General features: G+C 46.7%; 1 long non-coding RNA gene across 1 annotated transcript; it reads left to right on the top strand.

The window, feature by feature from the left end:
• Positions 1-552: 552 nt before the first annotated feature.
• Positions 553-2,773, top strand: LOC119308171. Its single transcript, XR_005149887.1, has 3 exons — positions 553-641; positions 714-2,335; positions 2,488-2,773. It is a non-coding gene; the product is annotated as an uncharacterized LOC119308171 (long non-coding RNA).
• The last annotated feature ends 8,642 nt before the right edge of the window (positions 2,774-11,415 follow it).

Genomic DNA, 11,415 nt, shown 5'->3' with positions numbered 1-11,415 from the left:
GCGAGACTTTAAGTAAAACAGGTATTTAGCTCGTTATAGAGACCACCTGGACATTTGACGCGGCTTGTTATCTCCCTGGCTGTTGCATCGTGTGTTAGGTGAGTGTATTGCCGGACAGGCCTTCCGAATAGTTGGGTCCTGAAAGTATAAGAAAAAGAAATGGCAGAATATGGAGCCCCTAGTGTGGTTGAGCCACATTCTGGGTGTGCCGTGGTTGTGCCCCTCCCCTTATGCCCATGGTATTTCCAGAGCGTAGTTATGTACACGTGGTACCACTATCGCAATCTCGCGAGGGCTGGGGTTGGGGACGCACTGCTATGCTTGCTTGGACACTACAACAAAAACATACATACACCAACGCATCGTTAGCAACGGACAGACAACATGTATTGTTGGGCCGTGGCCTCAACCTCTGTCACCTCCCCACGAATAGCTAACCTCCCCCTATTTGCTAAAAAAAGCTAACCTCCTCCCCTTCCTCCACTAAAAAAGGAGCTAACCTCCTCTCCGTACCCACCTGCTCCTCACCTTCCTCTCAGTCTCCATAATTATCTCCGCTCCACCCTCAGCACACCACCGTCTTGGTTGGTTTTCCAATTAAACGTGGATCAAGTTTCCCATCCTGTTTATCCTGGAGCAAGGTACTGAGATGCAGGGTCGTGAAAGGAACAAGAAACGCCAGCGGAAGCCCCTCACCCAAATCTTTCTTGCAGGAAATTTTGGATTTGATTTCCATGGTACCTGGTGGTGCCACCGGTGGCCATGATCTAGGGCGACGGCGAGGACATCTTGAAAAGTGACCTATCAAAGTTTGAGATCCGGGCCAGATTCGTGTCTGGTACGCCGTCCACAACGTCGCCGTGAAGATGGTGTGACAGTTCAAGCGCGGCCTTCGAGGTCTCCCTCCTCCTCCGCCACCAAAACATCATCACCATACCTATTGTAATACTCCTCTTTTCTCAGTCCAACATTTTCTCAGCCACCATCTTCATCGATCAGATCCACCAGAGTGGCCTGGCGAACGCGTCCATGTTTCTCTGTTGGATCCTCTGGTTCTTAGTTTATTTATTATTTCAGTATCTGCACTAGGATTTTCGTCTATGCTGTTGTGGAGCACGGAAGGCCCAAAAATCCGCTTCTCCATTCTAGGAGTTTCAGTTTTAGGGCATGCCTCTTTAATTTGTTTCGATCAGTTCGCCATGTGCAGGTTGTTGCTTCTAAGCTGACTGGTTTACATATATGCGACCATGGATATCTTTGTTAATTCATGAAGAATATCAACATCCTCTTTTTCTAACAAATTGTTTCTTGTGATGCATTAGATTTTTTTTATTTCTTGTTGCTATGCAGGTGAGTAATCAATCAGTATTTTCAAGTGAAGTTGATCATCACAGAACCGTTCAATTAGGTACCAATATTATCTTAGATTTATCCTAGCTAGGACCATGTCATCAAAGAGCTTTCCATCGCATATCAATAGGTCAACACTATTAACATCACCTTATTAGTGTTATGGATGCTCACTAATTTCGCTGACACACTTTGTACTAAAGGAATGAGCCCCACATACACATGTTATCTTGTCCTCTAGGTTCTGTATGTTTCCTGTGTCGTCCCAGTTCTCACCTATTTGGTGTTCGCATCATCAGTAGGCAATTACACCAATACCATCCATCTGGTTACACTTCCAGCCCTCCACCATGACAGGTTTTTTGTGTTAGAATTTGGTTTAGGTGTCAACGTCCAGGTCAGGGACGATAGCTCCTTGATGGGCAGTAGCGGTGTTAGGTGCGGCTCCCTGATCTGCGACAGTGGCTCGGCTGCTCTGTGCTGAATATCATGCAAGATGCAATAGTTAGAAGTTGTACTGATATATGGTGTACTTGCAGCTACTGATTTAGTGTTGTTAACTGTTTCACAAAGGAGGTAAAGTTCTGCATGTACGGGTACTAGGCAAATCAAAATGATTAACTTCCTGGATCTTTTTTCTGCAATTCCCATCTCATTTAGCAATGTACTTGAAACTGATTGCAGAGTATTCTACTTTGCACCAATTTTTTGGTTCAAACAACACTAATTGTTACTGAAAAAAGCAGTTTGCAAATTAGGATAGTAATCATTTACATGAAATATTGAACCATGTCCCTTGACAATGTTTGTTTATTTCTTGAATATATTTTCAGCATACTAACATCACTTTCTCATTATTTCAGACTAACTCAGAGTTCATATTCAGTATACAATAAATTAGAAAATGAGATGAACAATTTGGGCTTGCGACCGGTGTAGGAATAATGATGTATTGACGACTCGCAACCAGTCTACATTATGTTTTGTAAGTCTAGAACTTAATTTTGTTTGTCCAATTCACTAATTATTGGCTTATGAAAGTTAAAAAAATCTGATCGAGCAAACTTAATGTTAGCATACATATATTGTACAGGTTTCTGGTCTTCTAAATTACAAATTCTTTTGTTAAATCTGCAGGTTACAGAAACTGGATATATAATCTGCGTACAGAGCTACTATGGTGCCCCTCGTTTATATTTTTACTCCTCTATTAAACTGATTTTTTTATTGTAATTTACTCACCTCATTTTGTTGTTGTTGTGGATTGCAAGATAAGTTGACGATTCGCGGCCAAGATGTTGATTGCAAGGTCAAGAAAGAGGCTACTACTAGATAATTAGAATGTCATTTCCAGGGCCAATGTTTCAAACCTTGTTGTAGATTGCAAGTTCTAAAATTGGGTTACTACTAGATAGTTTTACATTTTTTAATCTTTGGATCACGATCTTTGTATGGCAACACAATCGATTTAATATATGAGTCTTTCTGTTTATTATATTGTGGCTCCTATTCACTATCGGTGTTGGCCTAATAATTCTGGATGGAATATAGAAAATGCCATTAATTGTTCATACTACCTAACAAAGTTCAATTTGAAATTCTTCCTTGAAAAAAAGTTCCATTTGAAAATCTTTTTGTGCATGGTAGCCAACAATGCATGTGGTGTGTTGTTAAGCTCTAGATCTATGTGTTGCTATCTTACAACACATCTACATGTCGTTTACCAACGCATGCATATACGTTGTTGTAGACCCTTGCAACGCCACCAACGACAACGCATTCTAATCTGTTGGTGTAGACCTTAGCAACGAATATAAGGACATACAACAACACATCGATGCGTTGCTAAAGGGGGGTTCTTGTTGTAGTGGGAACGTGCCAGCCGGTTTTGTTGTAGGTTACTTCGGGCGCGCTTGACGTTGTCCGGACGTTTAACAGCCGGATTGGAGAATTGCCTTGAGAGGCTACTTTGTACTTCCGCCGCCAGGGCCGCCGTGTGCTCCTCTGTTCGGAGAGAGCGTTCGGTGTTTCCATTGACCGTAATGACTCCGCGAGGACCTGGCATCTTGAGCTTGAGATATGCGTAGTGCGACACCGCATTAAATTTTGCGAATGCGGTTCGTCCGAGTAGGGCGTGATAGCCACTGCGGAACGGGACTATGTCGAAGATTAACTCTTCGCTTCGGAAATTATCCGGGGATCCGAAGACCACTTCGAGTGTAACTAAGCCCGTACAGCTAGCTTCTACACCTGGTATGACACCTTTAAAGGTTGTCTTTGTGGGTTTAATCCTTGAGGGATCTATACCCATTTTTCACACTGTATCCTGATAAAGCAGGTTCAGACTGCTGCCGCGGTCCATGAGGACTCTAGTGAGGTGAAATCCGTCAATGATTGGGTCTAGGACCAATGCGGCGAATCCGCCATGACGAATGCTAGTGGGGTGGTCCCTTCGATCAAAAGTGATCGGGCAGGAGGACCATGGGTTGAACTTTGGGGCGACTGGCTCCAACGCATAGACGTCCTTGAGAGCACGCTTCTGCTCCCTTTTGGGGATATGGGTTGCGTATATCATGTTCACCATCCGCACTTGTGGGGGGGAAGCCCTTTTGTCCTCTGTTGTTCGGCGGCCGGGGCTCCTCCTCGTCATCGCTATGCAGCCCTTGTCTCTGTTTTCGGCACTTAACTTGCCTGCCTGCTTGAACACCCAACAATCTCTGTTGGTGTGATTGGCTAGTTGTTCGGGGATGCCGTGTATCTGGCACGAGCGATCGAGTATCCGGTCTAAACTGGATGGGCCCGGAGGGTTTCTTTTGAATGGCTTCTTCCGCTGACCGGGTTTAGAGCCTCTGAATCCGGCATTAACTGCAATATCCTTAGTATTGTCGCCGTTAATGCGGCGCTTGTGCTTGTTACGACGCGACCTGCCATTGTTGTCCTTGGTATCTGAGTTGCCAGGGCTCTTGGTTATGTTATTGCTACGAGCTAGCCAGCTATCTTCTCCCGCGCAAAAGCGGGTCATGAGTGTCGTGAGGGCTGCCATAGATTTTGGCTTTTCCTGTCCTAGGTGCCGGGCAAGCCATTCGTCTCGGATGTTGTGCCTGAAGACTGCAAGAGCCTCTGCATCCGGACAGTCGACTATTTGATTTTTCTTGGTTAGGAACCATGTCCAGAATTGTCTGGCTGATTCCTCTGGCTGCTGGATTATGTGGCTTAGGTCGTCGGCTTCTGGTGGTCGCACATAAGTGCCCTGGAAGTTGCCAAGTAATGCGGATTCTAGGTCCTCCCAGCAACTAATTGACTCTGCTGGCAGGCTGTTAAGCCAATGCCTAGCTGGTCCTTTAAGCTTGAGCGGGAGGTATTTGATGGCGTGTAGATCATCACCACGGGCCATGTGGATATGAAGGAGATAATCCTCGATCCATACCGCAGGATCTGTTGTGCCATCGTATGATTCGATGTTTACGGGTTTAAAACCATCGGGGATTTGATGATCCATTACTTCGTTTGTGAAGCATAGTGGGTGTGCAGCGCCCCTGTACTGGGCTATATCGCGACGAAGCTCAGATGAGCTTTGTCTGTTGTGTTCGGCCTGGCCGTCTTTATCATATCCGGCGTGATGGTTATCGTCACGTGACGTGGGGCGCCCACGCGATCCGTAGATCGATCTTGTTTGCCTTGCCTTATCCTCCAATATGTCTCACAGATCTGTTGCGTTTCCCCGTGCTCTGGTATTTTTTGAGCGGCGCCGGGGTGCGGCTTGAGCTGAGGGCCGAAAGGCCTCTCTATCGCGGCCACGGGGTGGCCGATCGGATGCATCATACGCTGGTGATGTAGGTTTAGTTGCTTCCTCCTCTAGTTGGGGTAGCAGCCTGCGCTTTGGGTAGCTCTTGGAGGGGTGTTCGAGTTTATACTCTTCGGCCGCCAGGACTTCAGTCCATCTGTCGGCTAGCAAATCTTGGTCAGCTCTGAGCTGCTGCTGTTTTTTCTTGAGGCTGCTTGCCGTGGCCATAAGCCTGCACTTGAAACGCTCTTGTTCGACGGGATCCTCTGGCACGACAAATTCGTCGTCGTCGAGGCTTGCCTCGTCTTCGGAGGGAGGCATATAATTGTCGTCCTCGACCTCCCTATCTGCCGCTCTCTCATGGGGGCTGGCTTCTCCATCCTCCTGCGCTGAATCCTGCTGGAGGGGGTTGTCTTCGGCACTATCCGGGGTGTTGTTGTCTCCAGTGCCGGACTCACCGTTTTTGCATTGGCGTGATTTAGAGCGGCGCCGCTGACGTTGGCGCTTAGGTTGCTTCTTGGAGGGGTCGTCCTCCGTTTTTTCATCGCCATTCCCTGCTTTAGGGGTGTCCACCATGTATATGTCATATGACGAGGTGGCTTTCCAGTGCCCTATAGGTGCTGGTTCTTGGTCGTCTCCTTCATCGGCGTCCATACCGTCGATGTCTTCGGAGTCGAAGTCGAGCATGTCGGTTAGATCGTCAACGGTGGCTACGAAGTGGGTGGTGGGTGGTTTCGAATTTCTTCGTCGTCCGCATCCCAACCTTGCTGACCATAGACCAGCCAGGGCTCTCCTGACAAGGAGAGAGACTTTAGTGAATTCAGGATGTCGCCAAAGGGCGAGTGCTGAAAGACGTCCGCGGCGGTGAACTCCATGATCGGAGCCCAATTGGGTTCGATCAGAAGGGGTGTGGAAGATCCGGAGTCTGGAACAGAGTCCGGCACCTTGGAGTCACTGGCCTTACAAAGGACTAGGTTGGTATTCGGCTCTACCGCCGTAGAGATTGCGGCTCCTGGGGCGGCGTCCAACCGTCCGTCCCCGACTGGCGTAGTCGGCTCCGAGCTAATGGTCAGAGCGGACGCCTGAGCGGCGCTCCGGGCGCTGTCCGGCGGCAGAGCTAGATCATGCCCGTCGTGACAGTGCGGCGCGCTCGGCCGTGGCTCGAATCCATCGAAGATCAAGTCCCCGCGGACGTCGGCCGTGTAGTTTGAGCTTCCAAATCTGACCTAATGGCCAGGGGCGTAGCTTTCGATCTGCTCCAGATGGCCAAGCGAATTGGCCCGCAGTGCGAAGCCGCCGAATACGAAGATCTGTCCGGGGAGAAAAGTCTCACCCTGGACCGCGTCGTGGTTGATGATCGAAGGAGCCATCGGGCCTAAAGGTTACGACACAGATGAACTCTCAATGAAAGCACCAATGTCGGTGTCAAAACCGGTGGATCTCGGGTAGGGGGTCCCGAACTGTGCGTCAAGGCGGATGGTAACAGGAGAGAAGGGACACGATGTTTTTACCCAGGTTCGGGCCCTCTCGATGGAGGTAAAACCCTACTCTTGCTTGATTAATATTGATGATATGGGTAGTACAAGAGTTGATCTACCACGAGATCATAGAGGCTAAACCCTAGAAGCTAGCCTATGGTATGATTGTTGTTCGTCCTATGGACTAAAACTCTCCGGTTTATATAGACACCGAAGAGGGCTAGGGTTACACAGAGTCGGTTACAATGGGAGGAGATCTTCATATCGAATCGCCAAGCTTGCCTTCCACGCCAAGGAAAGTCCTATCCGGACACGGGACGAAGTCTTCAATCTTGTATCTTCATAGTCCGGGAGTCCGGCCAAAGGTCATAGTCCGGCCATCCGGAGACCCCCTAATCCAGGACTCCCTCAACGTCCCTTGAACTCTAGATCTAGATGAGGCCGAGGGAGAGTTCCGTTAGCACGACGGCATGGCGAGGGTGATGATAAAGTTATCGGCACAGGGCTTCGCCTAAGCACTACGATGATATGAGTGAGGTGGAAAACTGTGGAGGGGGGCACCGCACACGGCTAAGGATCAACTTGTGTGTCTATGGGGTGCCCCCTGGCCACGTATATAAGGGAGGGGAGGGAAGAGGTGGCCGGCCCAAGGGGGGGGGGGCAGGTGTGGGGAATCCTACTAGGACTCCCCAGTCCAAGTAGGATTCTCCTCCTCTTTCCTATTCCTAGTAGGAGAAGGAGGGAAGGAGGAAGAGGGGAGGAGGAAGGAGGGGGCGCCGCCCCCTCCTAGTCCAATTCGGACCAGCCCATGGGGGGGCGCGCGGCCACCCCTTGAGGCCCTTCTCTCCTTTCCCGTATGGCCCATTAAGGCCCATTACTTCCCCTGGCGAATTCCCGTAACTCTCCGGTACTCCGAAGAATACCCGTATCACTTGGAACCTTTCCGATGTTCGAATATAGCCTTCCAATGTATCGATATTTATATCTCGACCATTTCGAGACTCCTCGTCACGTCCGTGATCTCATCCGGGACTTCGAACAAACTTCGATCATCAAATCACATAACTCATAATACAAATCATCATCGAACGTTAAGCATGCGGACCCTACGGGTTCGAGAACTATGTAGACATGACCGAGACGCATCTGCGGTCAATAACCAATAGCAGAACCTGGATGCTCATATTGGCTCCTACATATTCTACGAAGATCTTTATCGGTCAAACTGCATAACAACATATGTTGTTCCCTTTGTCATCGGTATGTTACTTGCTCGAGATTCGATCGTCAGTATCATCATACCTAGTTCAATCTCGTTACCGGCAAGTCTCTTTACTTGTTCCGTAATACTTCATCCCGCAACTAACTCATTAGTCACAATGCTTGCAAGGCTTATAGTGATGAGTATTACCGAGAGGGCCCAGAGATACCTCTCCGAAACACGGAGTGACAGATCCTAATCTCGATCTATGCCAACCCAACAAACACCTTCGGAGACACCTATAGAGCACCTTTATAATCATCCATTTACGTTGTGACGTTTGGTAGCACACAAAGTGTTCCTCCGGTATTCGGGAGTTACATAATCTCATAGTCTGAGGACCATGTATAAGTCATGAAGAGAGCAGTAGCAATGAAACTATAACGATCATAATGCTAAGCTAACGGATGGGTCATGTCCATCACATAATTCTCCTAATGATGTGACCCCGTTCATCAAATGACAACACATGTCTATGGTTAGGAAACATAACCATTTTGATTAACGAGCTAGTCAAGTAGAGGCATACTAGGGACACTATGTTTTGTCTATGTATTCACACATGTATTCTGGTTAATACAATTCTAGCATGAATAATAAACATTTTATCATGAAATAAAGAAATAAATAATAACTTTATTATTGCCTCTAGGGCATATTTCCTTCAGTCTCCCACTTGCACTAGAGTCAATAATCTAGTTCACATCGTCATGTGATTTAACATCAATAGTTCACATCTATATGTGATTAACACCCATAGTTCACATCGCCATGCGACCAACAACCAAAGGGTTTACTAGAGTCAATAATCTAGTTCACATTGCTATGTGATTAACACCCAAATATTACTAAGGTGTGATCATGTTTTGCTTATGAGAGAAGTTTAGTCAACGGGTCTGTCACATTTAGAGTCGTATGTATTTTGCAAATATTCTATGTCTACAATGATCTGTATGGAGCTACTCTAGCTAATGGCTCCAACTTTCAATATGTATCCAAATTGAGACGTAGAGTCATTTGGATTGGTGTAAAATCTTGCATCGACGTAACTTTTTTACGACAAACTCTTTATCACCCCCATTATCGAGAAACATTCCTTAGTCCTTACTAAGGATAATTTTGACCACTGTCCAGTGATATACTCTTAGATCACTATTGTACCCCCTTGCCAAACTCATGACAAGGTACACAATAGGTCTGGTACACAACACAACATACTTTATAGAACCTATGACAGTGGCATAGGGAATGACTTTCATTCTCTTTCTATCTTCTGCCGTGCTCGGGCTTTGAGTCTTACTCAACTTTACACCTTGTAATACAGACAAGAACTTCTTCTTTGACTGACCCATTTTGAACTCTTTCAAAAACTTGTCAAGTCATTTACTCATTGAAAAATCTTATCAAGCGCCTTGATCTATCTATAGATCTTGATGCCCAATATGTAAGCAGCTTCACCGAGGTCTTTGATTGAAAAACTCTTATTCAAGTATCCCTTTGTGCTATCCAGAAATTCTACATCATTTCCAATCAACAATATGCCATCCACATATAATATTAGAAATGCTACAGAGCTCCCACTCACTTTCTTATAAATACAGGCTTCACTGCAAGTCTGTACAAAACTATATGCTTTGATCAACTCATCAAAGCGTATATTCCAACTCTGAGATGCTTGCACCAGTCCATAGATGGATCGCTGGAGCTTGCACACCTTGCTAGTACCTTTAGGATTGACAAAACCTTCTGGTTGCATCATATACAACTCTTCTTTAAGAAATATCTATTTAAGGAATGTAGTTTTGACATCCATTTGCCAGATTTCATAAAATATGGCAATTGCTAACATGATTCGGACGGATTTAAGCATCGCTACAGTTGAGAAAATCTCATTGTAGTCAACACCTTGATCTTGTCGAAAACCTTTTTGCGACAAGTCGAGCTTTGTAGATAGTAACACTACTATCAGTGTCCGTCTTCCTCTTGAAGACCCATTTATTCTTAATGGCTTGCCGATCATCGGACAAGTCCACCAAAGTCCAGACTTTGTCCTCATACATGGATCCCATCTCAGATTTCATAGCCTCAAGCCATTTCGCGGAATCTGGGCTCATCATCACTTCCTCATAGTTTGTAGGTTCATCATGGTCTAGTAACATGACTTCCAGAATAGGATTACTGTACTACTCTGGTGCAGATCATACTCTGGTTGATCTACGAGGTTCAGTAGTAACTTGATTTGAAGTTTCATGATCATCATCATTAGCTTCCTCACTAATTGGTGTAGGAGTCACTAGAACTGTTTTTTGTGATGAACTACTTTCCAATTTGGGAGAAGGTACAATTACCTCATCAAGCTCTACTTTCCTCCCACTCACTTCTTTCGAGGGAAACTCCTTCTCTAGAAAGGATCCATTTTTAGCAATGAATATTTTGCCTTCTGATCTGTGATAGAAGGTGATTGTTAGAGATAATCACAATTAGGCACCTGAGTCCGGCACGGACTCGTAGCCCAGCCTGAGTCAGTTATGTATAGGTAGATAGGTAGTGCTATATATACATGTACATGGTTTCCCATGTAATCATCAGATCAATGTAATAAAGATCAGCAGGACCGATACGGCCCTGTAGCCATCAACTCGGCGTAACCTGGTCCCGGCTAGTTGTGCTAGTTCACATCCATCAATCCTTGCGGCGTTGCATAGCTTGTAGCTAGCCACCACAAACGCATCCACCTGCTACCCTGCCTTCTTAGGTTACGCGTACGCATGCATCTTCTCCAAAGGAAACCGATCAGCCGACTAGCACAACTAGCGGCTGCTGCGTACGTACGGGCACCGGCGGAAAGTACTCATCCGGAGTGACGTCTGACGCGGGCCTGAGGCCAACAATTGGTATCAGAGCTTTGGTGTATTGGCGTGATTCTTGGAAAGTACTCGAAGGATCATGTCAAACACAGGCAAGGAGATCATGACGGAAGCAGCGGGAGCGCTGATGCCAATGGTGGGGGTGTCGCAATTCCCCCGTCTGGATCGAGAGGACTAGCACTATGGGCGATGAACATGGAGGTATCAATGGAGGGAGCTGAGTACTGGGAAGCCGTCGACCCCGGCGGCACCGAGTACGCGAAGGGGGCGGCGAAGTACCAGAAGGATCGTCAGGCGTTAACGGTGATCTACTCCGCCATGCCGAAGGATGTGCTGCAATGATACGTCCATTTTGCATCATGCTTTTATATCAATATTTATTGCATTATGGGCTGTTATTACACATTATATCTCAATACTTATGGCTATTCTCTCTTATTTTACAAGGTTTACCATGAAGAGGGGGAATGCCGGCAGCTGGAATTCTGGCTGGAAAAGGAGCAAACGTTGGAAACCTATTCTGCACAACTCCAAAAGTCCTGAAACTCCACGAAACCACCTTTTGGATTTATTAAGAATTTATGAGTGAAAGAAATAGGCCAGGGGGCCCACACCCTATCCAGGAGACAGGGGGGCGCGCCCCCCCTATAGGGCGCCCCCCTATCTCCTGGCCCC

This window comes from Triticum dicoccoides, chromosome 1B (genome assembly GCF_002162155.2).
Source record: "Triticum dicoccoides isolate Atlit2015 ecotype Zavitan chromosome 1B, WEW_v2.0, whole genome shotgun sequence".
Lineage (NCBI taxonomy): Eukaryota > Viridiplantae > Streptophyta > Magnoliopsida > Poales > Poaceae > Triticum > Triticum dicoccoides.
Note: the sequence above shows the minus strand (reverse complement) of the source record. Positions and strands in the feature narration are given on the sequence as shown.